Raw genomic sequence first — 17,241 nt, 5'->3', positions numbered from 1 at the left:
GGTTCATTCCACTTCAGACATTCTCAGCAAGTGTTTCTGTGACACTACAAAACATGCCGCCCACTCGCAAACCATTTTTAACAGCAGCTTTTGTACTCTTCATTATTTTAATATGCAGACCAAAATGGCAAAATATTAATAATATTATATTGCAAGATTTATGTAGCGCCAACAGTATATGCAGCACTTTAACCACTTCCCGCCCACTGTATGCAGAGTGATTGCATTATCCTGACTGCGCGTTAGAGCTGAACGATTCTGGCTAAAATGAGAATCACAATTTTTTTTGCTTAGAATAAAGATTTTCATGGCGTAACATCATCTTTCACATTATCCAAAAAATTGGGGTAACTTTACTGTTTCGTTTTTCTTTTTAATTCATTATGTTTTCCCAATAAATGCGTTTGAAAGGCCGCTGTGTAATTACAGTGTGACATTAAGTCTCGGTTCACACAGAGGCGACTTGTCCAGGCGACTTCGCCACCTGACAAGTCATGCTCCGTTCTGTACTATGGAACCGTTCTAATAGGAGCGACTCAGGCGACTTGCATTGACTTCTATACAGAAGTAGTTTTGCAAGTCGCCAGCTGATCGTGTGCAGGTCGCGGCGCTGCAAGTCGTGCCGCCCCTGTGTGAACCGAGCCTTAATATTGCAACAACCGCTATTTATAATATAATAATAATATATATATATATATATATATATATATATATATATATATGTTTGGGAGTTGTAAGTCATTTTCTAGCAAAAAAAACAGAAAGAAAAGTAAGCAGCAACTTGGACCCATTTGTAGTCAAGGCCATATAAGTAAAGACACCTTGAACGTAATCAATCTGTTAGATTATAATTTGATCCCTTTAGAAATAGAAGTATTAGGTTTAGGTTTAACTTTTTGTCCCACTCAGGAAATAGACCAATTTGAAACTATTAAGTATTTCAATTTGTTTGCCCGCAAATTGACCTATAAGTACCTATTTGATCAAGAGAGAAAGAGAAAGGATAAGGATAAAAAAACTTGAGGACCAAAAGGAAAAACTTCTCAGTGAGAGATTTCCGAGCACTAAGAGATCTGAAGGACCTTTTAGAAGAGAATGAAAGATTTGAGCAGCAATCATAGTATTTACAAGTTATGGATCGGGTTGTTGTTCCCGATGTCCCTATTGACAATATTTCTCATATTGTTATGAAAAAGAAATCAGATAAAATTTCCCCATTACAAACTAATACAAATATTCTGGCTTTTGTTACACAGGTCACAAAAGAAAAAAAGAAATTGAAAAAATACAAGTACGGTATATCCTCACAATGCAGACGATTTGTCCCCCATTCAGAAACAGGCCTTACAGAAATGATGTGCACAAGAGGAAATTGTTATTAAATGTGTAATAGGATCTTGGATAATGAGGATTGGTACAAAACATTTCTGTAGAGCAATGCTAGCAAAGACCAGGATGAATTTTACTTACTTCTTTTGGACTCTTTTCATCAGGGAGTTATTACTAAAGACTTCTACAAGGCTCTTCTTCTTAAACATCCTGTTATGCCCACCTTTTACTCTCCCTAAGACACATAAAGATCTGGTGTGTCCCCCTGGAAGGCGGATTATATCCTGAAATGGGGCATATACTGAACAGGCTAGTCAATTATTCGACCAATATCTCCGCTCCCATGTTGTCTCACTTCCTTCCTATGTCCAGGACACACCAGATCTTTTGCGACGATTACAGAATATTCAAGTACCAATGGATACTGTTCTGGTAGCCATTGATATCGAGGGCCTGTACAGAAGTATTCCACACTCCTCGGGTCTGTCTGTTATGCACTACTTTCTAAGTGAGAGGACTCAGGATTCATGGTCTTTTAGCAAATTTATCCTCTCTATTTTACAGCATATTCTGAGAGGGAATGTCTTCACTTTCAACGGTTCCCACTAACTCCAGGTGCAGGGGGTTGCGATGGGGACCTCATGTGCCCCATAGTATGTCAACCTGGGGGGGGGGAACGCATGCTCTTCTCTGACGATAGGCAAGCCAAATATTGGGATTTTATCCTAATGTGGAATAGGTATATAGACAATGTTCTGATGCTTTGGACTGGCTCTACTACTGATCTCACTAACTTCATGCATGACTTGGATCAGAATGCATTTAATTTAAAATTCACCATGCATCAAAGTAAGAAATCTATTCCTTTTCTGGACATCACAGTAGTGATTGAAGGAAATGGGAATATTAATACCACCTTGTACCGCAAGGAGACAGTGGGGAATACCCTTTTGCACGCTAGTAGTTTTCATCCTACTCCTCTCATTATCCCTAATGGACAATATCTCAGATTGCGCAGAATCTGCTCCAATGATATTATATTTAAACAGGAAGAAGATGCACTACAATGTTATTCTTTTGATGCAGCTAGTGAAGATACCACCTCGAGAGGAACTTGGCAATGTGGTTCATGCATTTTTGCCCATGGATATATGAAAACAATGCAATGTATCTGCAGGTTACATTCTACGGTACACCATGTCAACTGCCAGATGGAGGGCGTGGTGTACATCGTGTTTTGTGACTGCGGTAGTTTCTATGTGGGCAAAACTAAACAGGCTTTCTGGCGTCGTATTAAAGATCATATATACTATACTAATTATATTGGTCAAATTGCTATGTAAAGTAGGATTGCAAAATAGGATGTCTCAAATTGTTCTGCTGTATGAGAAACTTTGATTTATTGCTGTAAGCATGATATTTAGATATTATTTTTTATTTATTTTTTGTCTATGTCCATGTTGGTATCTAGCTTGCCTGGCTTGTTATTTGGTGTATAGGGTTATGTGTTGGCTGGAGACATAAAATTACATAATGAAGTGCAACCTTTTTTGTCGCTACTATATATTGAAATGTGACATTGTCGATCTCTATTTTGGCCTTTCTTGCCCTTTTTTGATCGGTGGGCATGTTGTATAGCGAGCACATTTGGATATGCGGAATCCTGCTCTGACGTTAGTATGTTTCTGTGGCCGTATGCATGCATCGTATAGATGCAAGCATGTGACGTGGCGCATGCCTGGTAATCACATGGCCTGTCACCAGTTTTGATTGTTGCACGTGATTTGTGATGTGGTGTATGCGCAGTAATCATGCAGTGCGTCATCGCGTCACTTCCTGCATGAGATCTTCCTTGTTTTGATCTGTGCCCATTGGTCCACCTTCTAGGGTTGCAGAAGTGCGCCAACTTGGTTAGGTGCGCTAATACCTTCCCCTGTTGCCTCCCCACACTTGCTGGAAATTGCTCATCAGCTCTGGCAAATATTGATGATGCGGATAGGGTCATGTGACTAACGATCACATGACGCATCACGTGATGTGGCGTTTTGGCGCTGACAATCACGCCATCATGCCCCCTCTGTTACCATATGCCCTTCTATAAAAGGGACTGTTTGGAAATTTGGCTCATACACAGAGGTGAAAGCTGCACACACTGGAGTAGTGTTCAAGGGTAAGCTTTATCCTTGACAGTTTTTCTAGGGAACTGTCATGTAATGGTTGTTTACGCTCAGTTACTCGCCCCATCCATATACCTTATTTTCTTTGTAAGGGTATATATTCTCCCTCGTTTATGTGGCATTATCTACCTGGGTCTTACTAATAGGCCTTCCCATTTGGGACAAGTGTAATACTCATACACTCAGGTGGGTGTTTATTTATCTCTCTGTCCTATCTCTGTCTGCACTTAGGTTTTTACCTACTTATATCTTAAGCACCTAATAGGCATTTATACTCTTTTCCTAGATATGCCATCTATCTTTATAATCAAGGGGATTCTATACCTATCTAATTGGTTTTGTAACTTTGAGGCCATATCTGGTACTCCTGGTAAGCACCATTCTTCATTTTCGCTCACTTATACCCAGTTTAGAGGGCTAATGCCTAATTGTAAAACTATCTATATATATTTTCAGATTCTCTGAAGGAAACGTTGATAGTGAGACCTTCTTACAGCTTACCTGTGTGTGTGATCCATACCTTGGTACTCCTAATTTATATGATTGTTATACATCAGGTGAGAGCTATTCCAGTACAGTTTTTATGCAAACTCTATCCCCTCATATAAAACCTTAATCCTCTTAGCCCTTGTACACACGGTCGGAGAATCCGTCGGAATGTGTCCTATCGGACCGTGTTGTCGGATAATCCGACTGTGTGTGGTATGCATCGGGCTGATTCCGTCGGAATATCCGTCGGACCCAATTTTCCAACATGTTGGAAATATTTTCCGACCAACTGGTTCGATCGGACATACTCCGATCATGTGTAGAGAATTTTGATCGGACCAAGTGCCACGCATGCTCAGATCAAATTCCTACATCAAAGCTATTGGCTACTAGCCTGAATGTAGTCCCATCGTAACGAAATTACGTCATCACGTTCTGAATGATCAGATTTTTCGACAACTTAGTCCGACCGTGTGTATGCAACAGTTTCGGACAAGACCCGACAGGCAAAATCCGACGGATTTGGTTGGCAGAATGTCCGACCGTGTGTACAGGGGCTTAGACAGCGTTTATAGCCATATCTATCGACTTTAATTAAATGTATGGGTGCATCTTATCCCATAATGTACCATAATGAATATTTTTTTATTGAATATTTTCAGAAATCAAAAACAGCCCCAAGATGAAGGCTATGCAGCATATATATATGTTATATTTGTTTTATATATAGAAAATGCCACCAAAATTCCAGTAAGTATTATAATGGCCATAATTACAGAGGAGACTTCACAAATCTTGCAGGACTCTACAATGAACATTTGGGAACCCTATTTATATGTGCTCATGTATGGACTAGGTAGAATAAATCACTGCCACACAGACTTTACCGTCTCACTCTGCCTTTGGCAGCATAAAAAAAAAAATCTGTACTATGGTACCTCAATTCCCATTTCTTAGTAAGACCCCAAGGTTAATGTTCTACAGACTGCTTTTAATTTTCAACCGTACTGTCACCATCTGTAACCTTTTGCATTCACTCATTCCAGTCATGCATTTCTACATTTAATATGAGCACCGTACCAAGTCTTTGGTGTGAGTGTAATTGTATTTTAAAAATATATTTACAGTAAGTGGCCATTCACACCTCTGTATTTAATTTGTCACAATGGGTTTTTGTGTGTGTATCTTACCTTCACAAATGGTATATATTAACTGTTAAAATGGGCTTGCTGGAAACCACATCTAAATATAAAGCCATGAACTACACCCAAACTGGTAACAGTAGTTCTAAAAATGTTAAATGTGCAAGAAAAGATACAACAATGTAGGTATAATGTGTGTGTTCTCATTAACCACTTAAAGGGGTTGTAAAGTAAAAATGTTTATTTTTTTAAAATAACAAACATGTCATACTTACCTCCACTGTGCAGCTCGTTTTGCACAGAGTGGCCCCGAACCTGCTCTTCTGGGGTCCCTCGGCGGCTGTCTCTGCTTCCTCCCGCAGGTGCTTCTCACGTTAATGCGAGCTCCCTCGCATTGGTGAGAAGCACTGCGGGCGCGCTCCCGTGATACAGCCGGCGGCTATAGCCGCTCGCTGTATCACAAGGCCCCGCCCCCTGGCGCGCTGCGTCATTGGATGTGATTGACAGCAGCGCGAGCCAATGGCTGCGCTGCTTTCAATCCATCCACTCCAGCCAATCAGCGGCCAGGCTGAGCGGCGAAGAGGACGGCGGGGGCGAGCGCGGGATTTTCGAGGGGTCAGGTAAGTAAAACGGGGGGACTGGTGGCGCCGGCAGTGTGAGATGTTTTTTCACCTTAATGCATAGAATGCATTAAGGTGAAAAAACATTTACCTTTACAACCCCTTTAAGCCCCGGACCAATTTGCAGCCAAAGGACCAGGCCCCTTTTTGCGATTCGGCACTGCATCGTTTTAACTGACAATTGCGTGGTCATGCGACGTGGCTCCCAAACAAAACTGGCGCCCTTTTTTTCCCCACAAATAGAGCTTTCTTTTGGTTGTATTTGATCACCTTTGCAGGGTTTTTTTTTGCGATATAAACAAAAATAGAGCGACAATTTTGAAAAAAATTCAATATTTTTTACTTTTTGCTATAATAAATATCCCCAAAAAATATATAAAAAAATGTTTTTTCCTCAGTTTAAGTCGATACGTATTCTTCTACATATTTTTGGTAAAAAAAAAATAAATAAAAAAAAAAAAATCGCAATTAGCGATTATTGATTGGTTTGCGCAAAAGTTATAGCGTTTACAAAATAGGGGATCGTTTTATAGCATTCTTATTAATATTTTTTTTTTACTAGTAATGGCGGCGATCAGCGATTTTTTATTGTGACTGCGACATTATGGCAGACACATCAGACATTTCTGACACATTTTTGGGACCATTGTCATTTAAACAGCAATCAGTGCTATTTAAATGCACTGATTCCTGTGTAAATGACACTGGCAGTGAAGGAGTTAACCACTAGGGGGCAGTGTAGGGGTTATGTGTGACGTTATGTGTTTTTTTTATTGTAGGGGGCATGGCCTGGCATGTGACATCACTGATCGTCTTTCCCTATAAAAGGGAACAGACAATCGGTGACAGCCACACTAGGAAGCACGGGGAGAGGTTTGTTTACACAGACCTCTCCTCTTTCTTCAGCTCTGTGACCCGATCGCAGGACACCAGCGGCGATGGGGTAAGCTGGTCCCGCGGCCACGGTCACGGAGTTCAGGGCCGGGTCGGCGCTCTCCCGACCCATGGCTGGGCACTTAAAGAGCCACGTACAGGTACGTGATTGTGCCCAGCCGTGCCATTCTGCCGACGTATATCGGCGTGAGGCGGTCCTTAAGTGGTTAATAACGCATTACCAAGTATCTTATAGTGTAAATCTGACCATATACTTTACAATCCAATTGTATAATCTCCTTTAGATCCACCATGGTGCAGTAAGGCTCTGCCTGATGGGAAACAAAATGAATGGATTGTTCATGTGCATCTTTATATTACATAGCTTTAATAACTCTATAGTAGAATGTACAGAGATTGTACACTGTCTAAGCCAGTTTTAGACCACCCAAATAGTTACACAGTTAGTAAGGTTGAATAAAGACACCATTCAATTCAATCTGAGTGAGTGTGGGTGCATGTCTACAATTGTCCCTATCCCTGGACATCGAGTCTCATCAAGATGCTCATCTATTATATATTATTATTTATTTAAAGTACCCATATAGCGCCATCAATGTACACAGTGCGCCACACATACATCACACACTCACATCGATCTCTACCCTCAAAGAGCCCACAATCCAAGGTCTCCAACTTACATTCATATACCAGGGCCAATTTTGGACATATGCTAATTAACCTACCAGCATGTCTTTGCAGTGTGGGAGGAAACCCACACAGGCACAGGGAGAACATGCAAACTCCAGGCAGGTCATGTCATGGTTGGGATTCAAACCAGCGACCCTTTTTACTGCTAGGTGAGATTGCTACCCAATACACCACTGTGCCGCCCAAAAATCTTTTTGAAGCTGGCCATACAGTGACTTGGATCCAGTTTCTGATGAACCCCCCTTTTTCAGTAAGAGCTAGCTTCCACTTCCGTATTCCTCGCCTAGGTAAGGATTCCTTGGATACTGTCACACATGCCAAGGGGCTACAGGACCAGTCAATCCCAGTTGGCCATCTTCACGTGTGCGCAGTGGGGAACTGCCTGTGAATCATCAGGAACTGACAAACAACTCCCAAATCCAGGATTGCAGAATGGGAATCTAACGAGCAGTGAGGACTTCAGGTGCTAGTAAGACAGTACTAGACCTAACAAACATATACAGTCATGGCCAAAATTGTTGGCACCCCAGAATTTTTTTCCAGAAAATCAATTATTTCTCACAGAAAAGTGTTACACATGTTTTGCTATACACATGTTTATTCATTTTGTGTGCATTAGAGCAAAACAAAAAAAGGGAGGGAAAAAAAGAAAACTGGACATAATGTCACACAAAATTCCAAAAATGGGCTGGTCAAAATTCTTAACACCCTTTCAAAATTGTGGATAAATAAGATTGTTTCAAGCATGTGATGCTCCTTTAAACTTGCCTGGGGCAAGTAACAAGTGTGGGCAATATAAAAATCACACCTGAAAGCAGAGAAAAAGGAGAGAAGTTCACTCAGTCTTTCCATTGTGTGTCTGTGTGCGCCACACTAAGCATGGACAACAGAAAGAGGAGAAGAGAACTGTGAGGACTTGAGAACCCAAATTGTGGAAAAATATCAACAATCTCAATGTAACAAATCCATCTCCAGAGATGTAGATTTTCCTATGTCCACAGTGCGCAACATTATCAAGAAGTTTTCAACCTATGGCACTGTAGCTAATCTCTCTGGGCGTGGATGGAAGAGAAATATTGATAAAAGGTTGCAATGCAGTATAGTCCGGATGGTGGATAAGCAGCCCCAAACAAGTTCCAAAGAAATTCAAGCTGTACTGCAGGCTCAGAGAGCATCAGTGTCAGCGCAAACTATCCGTCGACATTTAAATGAAATTAAACGCTATGGCGGGAGACCCAGGCGGTACCCCACTGCTGACACAGAGACATAAAAAAGCAAGACTACAGTTTGCCAAAATGTACTTGAGCAAGCCAAAATCCTTCTGGGAAAATGTCTTGTGGACAGATGAGACCAAGATAGAGCTTTTTGGTAAAGCACATCATTCTACTGTTTACCGAATATGGAATGAGGCCTACAAAGAAAAGAACACATTACCTACAGTGAAATAAGGTGGAGGTTCAATGATTTTTTGGGGTTGTTTTGCTGCCTCTGGCACTGGGTGCCTTGCATTTGTGCAAGGCATCATGAAATCTGAGGATTACCAAAGGATTTTGGGTTGCACTGTAGAGCCCAGTGTCAGAAAGATGAGTTTGCGTCCGAGATCTTGGTTCTTCCAGCAAGACAATGACCCCAAACATACGTCAAAAAGCACCCAGATATGGATGGCAACAAAGCACTCTCGTTTTTTGTTTTGTTCCAATACACACAAAGGGAATAAACATGTGTATAGCAAAACATGTGTTACTGCAATACTTTTTCTTGAGAAATACTCAATTTTCTGGAAACATTTCTGGGGTGCTACTTTCTTACTTACTTTCGCTTCTGTGAGCATGAGGGGATTGGGTGCTTTAAAAAATATATTCTTACACTTTCCCTTAATTGTTTACTTTTTTGATCACTTTTATTCCTATTACAAGAAATGTAAACATCCCTTGTAATAGAAATAAGGCATGACAGGTCCTCTTTATGGAGAGATCAGGGGTCTATAAGACCCCACAGCTCTCCTCTATGCTGGAAAGCATGAGATCAAAAAATAAACATTGATCACGGCCTGCTCTATGGCAAACTCCCGCTGCCAGATCGGTTCTTTAGCTCTCCGATTGCATGGGAGAGCCCGGAGAGGCACTGGTGGGCTGTAGGGGGACGTTCCCTCCCACTGCCAGTAAAAGACATGTAGCGGCTAAACAGCTGCTAGGATGGCTTTTACTAAAGAGGAAATCACTGGCTGAAAGAAAAAGATATCTGGATGATGCCTGTAGCTGCAGGCATCATCCAGATATCTTCACTCAAAGTCAATGTCATATGATGTCCAGCTAGGGGGAAGTGGTTAATGAAAGCTTTCTGAGACTTTATGTAAAGTCTTAAATTATTTCAAGTTATCTCAGCTGAAGACAAGCAAGTCCCAGAATAAAGTCCAGTGACACTGTACTTCTCAAAGTAGTTCTGAAAACAAGACAAAAGTGCATTTATGCCACTAGTGGGCACTGCAGGGGAAAGGGTCCAGTTTAGTTTGCGTGTGGCCTCCATCTTGTACCTCCTACAGCTAGGCGATTGTTGGGATACAGTAGATGATTTCTGTGCTTTTAGGCCCTAATTGGCAGGTAAGAGGGTCAATTTGTCTGACAACATAGTTTATCTCTTTTAACCTTTAAATAATTCCTATAAATTTTCTCCACCATCACAGCATAATGGTTGCCTGTAGTCTGCTCAGTAAATGTTTTTTTCTTTTCCTCCTCTCTATAAAATGGTGAGGCCAACATCTAGAGTTCACAAAAATTTCCACATTGCAATTTCTGGTTAGAGCAAAGCTGCAATTTTCAAATATTGAAATGTTCTTTTCTAAATGCTACATGGATGACAAAACACATCCTGGCATGCCAGAGGTGCCCTAAAGACATTAACAAATACTTTATGGAATTATTCGATTGTAAACTCACAGGAGCAGGGCCCTCTTACCCCCCTCATATTGAATTGTATTGCTGCTGTATTGTCTCCCTTTATATTGTAAAGAGCATTCCAGAAACACTCGTTCCACTGTTTCTGGATCATCACAAAGTGTTTCTTCACCAGCAGCATCTTCAAGTAAAGTAAGGCAAACCACTGCCTCACAAATATTCACAATTCCTTTATTTATAGACAAAATTACATCTAAAAAACAGAACATTCATCATTCTCTTGCAATCTAGAACTAGCCTAATGCCCTATACACGCGGTCGGACTTTCCGATGGAAAATGTGCGATCGAAGCTTGTTGTCGGAATTTCCGTTCGTGTGTCGAAATTTCCGTTGCACAAAATTTGAGATCTGCTTGTCAAATTTTCCCACAGCAAAATCCGTTCGTGTGTACACAATTACAACGCACAAAGTGCCCCGCATGCTCAGAATCAAGCAGAAGAGCAGCACTGGCTATTGAACGTCATTTTTCTTGGCTCGTGATACGTATTGTACATCACTACGTTCTTAACGTTCGGAATCTCCGACCAACTCTGTGCGACCGTGTGTATACAAGAAAAGTTTGAGCCAACATCCGTTGGAAAAAATCTGATGGATTTTGTTGTCGGAATGTCTGATTGTGTGTACAGGGCATTAAAGAGGAGCTGCACCTAAAAAAAAAAAAATATTAAAAGCCAGCAGCTACTAATATTGCAGCTGCTGACTTTTAATAATATCACACTTACCTGTCCCAGGTTCCAGCGATGTCGGCGGCAGATAACGAGCGATCGCTCGTCTCGCTGCAGCCACCGCCGCCATCCTCTGTCAGGGAATCGGGAAGTGAAGCATGAGGGCTTCACTGCCCGGTTCCCTACTGCGCATGCGCGAGTTGCGCTGCGCTTCCCTTATGGCCCCCCGCTGTGTCTCTGGGAACTGTGTTTCCCAGAACACAACGGGGGGGGGGGGGGGGGGGGCGGAGCCATGCGGGGGTGGGCGGAGCCATGCGGCGGCCTGGCCGGAAGTGGGTGCAGATACCTGGATTATCCAGGTAACTGCACCCCCCTCCCCCCCGAAAGGTGCCGATTGTGGCACCGGAGGGGGGGAGGGATAATACTAGCGGAACTTCCCCTTTAGGGTGAAGAACCGCTTTAAGCTGAAAATATACGTGGCACTTTCAACCACCTTTGATTCACCAAATATGGTCTAGTAACTGCTACAAATTAAGCAATACCCACAAATTCCATTGACCAACAGAATTTGGTTATTAGTGAAATAAGACTGGGCAATAAATTAACACATTTAATACAGTTTTTTTTTTAAATACTGAATTGAAATGGAGCCAATATAGTAAAAAGGTACAGCAATTAAAAGCAATGATATTTCCTAGCATACAGTCGGGACAGTTTTCATCCCATCTCCTTGCAAGTGATTTAAGCCAAAATTTTATGTCGGATTACTTGGCAATGAAACTTGTATAATGCATCTAGGATTTAATTCAATTAACAAGTCTGGATGAAATTTGAAAAACATGAAAAACAGTTGCCTCAATGATGGCAAGAAAAGATGTTCTGAAACGATTTTTCTCTATGAAATGTACACATAAAAATCTAGCCGTGTTTTTTCTTTTTCTTTTTTTACACCTGTAAAGGAAAAGGCATAATGAGCTAGTATGCACTGCATACTAGGGAGCTGACATGTTCCCTCTGTGTGTCTTGCGGGTATTGCGGCTCCGGCGCTGTGAGTGGCCGGAGCAGCGATGTTGTAACTCCCGCTCATGCGAATGGGAGTTTTCTTCCCGGCAGGGTCTGGTGTCTGCCGGGAAGAATCCGCAGTACGCATGCACCTCTGAAGTCAGCGGCTCATTACGAGGGGAATATCTCCTAAACCGTACAGGTTTAGGAGATATTCTTTTTACCTACAGGTAAGCCTTATTATAGGCTTACCTGTAGGTCAAAGTTAAAAATTTAACTATACAACTGCTTTAAGAGCAAAATATAAATACAGATAATTCTTATAATTAAAGCGGAGTTCCACCCTAAAGTGGAACTTCCGCTCATCAGGACCCTCCGTTGCCACAATTGGCACCTTTCAGGGGGAGGGGGGTACAGATACCTGTATAATACAGGTATCTGCACCCACTTCCGGGCATAGATAGCTGCAGAATCTGCGGCTATTTATGCCACTTCCTGCGGCCCCCCGCTGTCTGCTGGGAAACACACGGATCCCAGAGACAGCAGGGACCATCCTTATTGCGCAAAGTGACTTGCGCATGCGCAATAGGGAACCGGGAAGTGAAGCCGCAAGGCTTCACTTCCTGAATCCCACACCGAAGATGGCGGCGGCAGCACCTGAGAGCCGATCGACAGATCGGCTTCGAGTGCCGACATCGTGGGCGCGCTGCAGGGGTAAGTGTCCATATTTTAAAAGCCAGCAGCTGCAGTATTTGTAGCTGCTGACTTTAAAAAAAAAAAAAAAAAACGGCGGAACTCCCGCTTTAAGTGTTGCAGCAAGTATGTATTTATTGGGAAGCCTAAGCCTTAGTTCTCCTTTAAAGAATTGAAATGTTAGCCAGCCACACTTTCAAGGACAGTTATTTTGTTCGCTGAGCTATGTCAGCCTGATCTGGTTGAACTGCTTTTGTACTCAGAGGGCCTCATGCAAAGACATTCTGGCACAGAAACAGTCCATTCAGAGCAAGACCTACTGTATTCATTGTTTCAAGATCTGGGCAAGTGCCAGTGCCACGTGTGTACTAAGCTACAGCAAAGTATCCCAAGCAAGAAGGGCAAGCTAACAGGTTAGAAAGTCACACAAGAACTGATCCAAGAATTTAAAGAGTGTCACCGGTCACAGCTACAAAGGAGACTTCAAATACTGATCGTTTTTTGGATTTTTTTTCTTGCTCCAAGTAACATATGCAGTTGCTTATGTAAACTGTTTAGCACATTCCATTCCTTGCGAAATACAATTAAAACCTGTTTTTATTTTTTTTTGCCAAGGCACGAATTGTCTGCTCACAGCCTGCTGGGACACGTCACACATCCCAGGAGGCTGCAGGACCAGTTTTCTCTGTGATGACCAATTTTGCTTATGTGCAGTGGGAAGAATTCACAGCTGGCTCCCAAATCCAAGATGGCAGCACAGGTGAGAAGAACCAGCTATGGGAAAACAGCGCTGGACTGCAAGAAAAGGTAAGTTCCTGATTGTTAAAAGTCGTCAGCTGCAGTATTTGTAGCTGCTGAATTTTATTTTAATTTTTTTAAGTTTTTTTTTTAAGATTCCTCTTTAACAAACAGTTTTGCATTGCAGGAGACGGTGCACCAGAAAATATCATCTGTTGATTAACCACTTCAGCTCCGGAAGGTTTTACCCCCTTCATGACCAGGCCACTATAACTGACAATTTCGTGGTGGTGTGACGTTGTTCCCCACAAAAATGTATGTCTTTTTTTTCCCCACAAATAAAGCTTTCTTTTGGTGGTATTTGATCACCTCTGCTTTTTTTTTTTTTTTTTTTTGCACTATATAAAAAATAAATAAAAAAATGCTGACAATTTTGAAAAAAAACAATATTTTTTACTTTCTGCTATAAAACCCGGAACCCAGAATTCCGTACCTGCACGTGATTCTGCACACAGTAGATGCTGCCCAGCAGTAAATGCACCTGGGGCGGTCGGCATCTGGTTAAATAAGTGAACTGTAAGGCAAAGAGCGGCCTGCAAAATACAAACCCCAATAACAACAAAGCGGCAATTTCATAACAGATTGCTGTGGGTTAGCACTTGGCACTTTATTGCTGCTCTTTCAATTGCCATGTTAAAAAATAAAAATAAAATCTAAAGTTGAAATAAAACAAACCTACTAGACGCAGGGATATGCAATTAGCGGACCTCCATCTGTTGCAAAACTACAAGTCCCATCATGCCTCTGCCTCTGGGTGTCATGCTTGTGGCTGTCAGAGTCTTGCTATGCTTCATGGGAGTTGTAGTTCTGCAATAGCTGGAGGTCCGCTAATTGCATATCCCTGTAAACTAGAGGATTGTTTAAATGCATCTGACAATATTAAAAGAAATACAAAAGAAGCTTACCAATTCTTAGATGTGGTGGCTACATTCATTTTCTTTTCTATACTGTCTCTCTTTTATACTCACCTGGTGATCCTGCCAGTAAGTCTGTTGTTTTTCAACAGAGCAAGCCGCTCTGCAGATGAGGGTTGAGACAAACCAATTTATCACCGACAGGGGTGCTTACAGTAAACAGATTTTATTTATTTGTGTAAAACTTTAATCCCTAAGAAAAAAAACTGTTACTGCAACTGCTAATAGGTCAGCTTCAATTTGTTAGTGTATTTAAATCTGCTAGTACATCTATCTAGCACTCCCATCCCCCAGTCTGCTGTCCAGAGTGCCTCCTGTGCTCCTTCATCCAGGGTAAAGGCACTCTAATGCAGGAGGTGTGTTACTGGCCAGATAACCAGGAGGAACACAGGGGAAAAAAAAGAAAAAGAAAACTAATGTAGCCACCACATCTAATGATTAGTAGGCTGCAATATATTACATTCTTGGTTTTGGGTTTAATACCGCTTTAAGAGAACACTAGCAAGCATTGCCTTACCTGTTACAAAATAGCACCAATGACTGCATTTGCCTAACAAATGCTAAGCAAACTGTACTCAAGTAAAAAAGGTGTTTGCTTTAAAAATAGAGTCAGGTTAATGTCATAAGACTGTGAGGAACAAAAACTGTGTCTGAATTAGTTTTCCTTTCTTTCTAAAGCATAACTAAAGGCAAAACTTTTTAGTTTTGGATAGAGTTGATAAGGATTAAAACCCATGTCAGGTTTTTATTGAGGTCTTTGTCCCCCATAAGGGTATTTACCCTCTGTTTGTCCCGTTTACCGGTATCATCAAAAATGAAAGTAAAAGGAAATCTCACATTTCCCCAGAAAAGCAGTAGAAGGGAAATCATTCCATGGGGACACTAGTTCTGGGGACCTACAGTGGCCCGACAATGTCCTTAATTTGCAAGAAGTGAAGGGAAATCTCCCCAATGGGACACAGATGGCAAAAAAAACCTGACAGGGGTTTTAACCCTCCCTTACACTAACCTTTATGAAAAAATAACATTTTGCGTATAATTCTAGTAGAACTACAGTCAGTCAGACAGCTAAATACCTAATTTAAATGCATATATGTCAGCTTTTTAAAAGAGAAGTATGGGTTTTGTTATTTTTTGCAGAATCATACTTCCCTAGGTGGAGCAGCATTGGTACGTGGGACAGCTTTGCTTTCAGTGGCTTTTGGATGTAACAGATCACTCAAAACAGGTCACAGCAGGGGCAGCTCTCCAGAATCTGAGACTGATCTCCCTGCAAAATACACGGGTAGTAGAAAGAGCCACCTACACAGGGCGGTACTAGAGCCACCTACATAGGGACAGGTAGGAGAGAGTAGAAGCTTTGGGGGTGGGGTTGGTGTTGCACACTGAAATAGTGAATCCCTAAACCATGTACTTTGTACACAGCACACCCCTGGACTCTATATGCCGCGCACCCCTGAACTCTTTACGTAGAGCACCCATAAACCCTGCACTCTGTACATAATGCACTCCTGAACTCTGCATTCTGTAAGTAGCGCACCTCTAAACCCTGCACTCTGTATATAATGCACTCCTAAACTCTGCATTCTGTACATAGCGCGTCTCTAAACACTGCACTCTGTGCACAGCGCACCCCGAAACCCTGTACTCTCTATACAGAGTATCCTTGAAATCTGCACCTAATGTACCGCTAAATAATAAGAGTAGATGCATATTCTTTCAGATACAACTGGCCCTTTCAGCTGATGTGGCCCGCAATGAAATTGAGTTTGACACCCCTGCTCTACACCCTAAAAATGTGAGCTTTTCTGAGCTAGCAATTTCAAGCGTTTTTGATCCCTTAGACTTCAAACAGCGATCCCTTTAAATGCTCAATACTCAAATTTGTATGCCTGAAGAATTTCTCTCCTGCTATAGAACTGCTCTCCTCCCCTTGACCTGCCCAGGAAACAAACTCCTGAAGCGGGGTACACATGCAAAAACACCTTTTAAAAGTTTTGTAAAGGTAATTTTTTTTATTTTTTTTTTAACATTTCTATACCTACCTACTCTGGAATTGCACAGAGCGGGCAGGAACCTCCTCTTTTCAGGTCCCCTCCTCTCTGTCCAGTGCCCCCATGGGAAGACGCTTCCAATGGGGGCACTTGTGCGTGCTCGTACCCGAGTCCTTCTGCTGCGTCCATTGACACAGACAGAGGGACTTGGCCTCACCCCCCGCTCTGTCGTCAATGGCTTTGATTGACAGCACAGGCAGTGAGACCCAGAAGCGAGGGGAGAAACCATCTGAGGAAGTGCAAGCCACTGGATCGAAAGTGGTCTCAGGTAAGTAAAGGGGGGCTGAGGGGGCAATGCTCACACCTAAACATTGCTGACACCTAAACATTTACCTTAATGCAAGGAATGCATTAAGGTAAAAAAAATGTAAACTTTACAAACACTAAACGCCTAAAATAAAAAACAAAAACTTCAAAATCACCAGGAATATGCTCTGCCAAGGTGTGAATGAAGGCTTAAATTGATCCACAGCCAGTTATAAGTCACTGACCATAATGCCAATACTGTGACATCATTATTGAAGTTGTAAAAATAGTTCTGAGATCTTGTGATAGATAAAAACGAGCTATGCAATAGAAGTCTTCAGAAATTGAGAGAGATAGTGATGGTTAATTGAACATATTAGGTTCAACAACCTTTTGGTGACATAAAAAAATGAAATAAAAAATCATCCATGTAGAGAAGAGTATACACAATGGTTCATATGCTTCAGCTGAACTGTACTCCTCCCTCGGTTGCCACCATATTACTTTTGATGAGTCAACATCAGCCATGGAAAGTCTTGAAGCAACCCTGTGGTGAGAGATGCCGCTGACTCTT

The 17,241-nt window shown here is 41.8% G+C and overlaps 1 protein-coding gene and 1 long non-coding RNA gene across 4 annotated transcripts in view; one reads left to right on the top strand and one right to left on the bottom strand.

Annotated features, from left to right (window-relative positions):
• The window catches only part of UTRN (utrophin), a 945,243-nt gene that overhangs the window by 898,078 nt on the left and 29,924 nt on the right, over positions 1-17,241 (bottom strand). The gene's annotated exons all lie outside the window — the stretch shown is intronic.
• LOC143990095 (uncharacterized) lies at positions 12,874-13,758 on the top strand. Of its 2 annotated transcripts, XR_013277151.1 has the most exons (3): positions 12,918-13,068; positions 13,271-13,462; positions 13,581-13,758. It is a non-coding gene; the product is annotated as an uncharacterized LOC143990095 (long non-coding RNA). The 2 variants fall into 2 exon arrangements; XR_013277150.1 differs by having other exon boundaries at positions 12,874-13,462.

The sequence above is a fragment of the Lithobates pipiens genome, unplaced genomic scaffold (assembly GCF_037356315.1).
Source record: "Lithobates pipiens isolate NorthernLeopardFrog02 unplaced genomic scaffold, aLitPip1_a1.2 Scaffold_18, whole genome shotgun sequence".
Taxonomy (NCBI): domain Eukaryota; kingdom Metazoa; phylum Chordata; class Amphibia; order Anura; family Ranidae; genus Lithobates; species Lithobates pipiens.
Note: the sequence above shows the minus strand (reverse complement) of the source record. Positions and strands in the feature narration are given on the sequence as shown.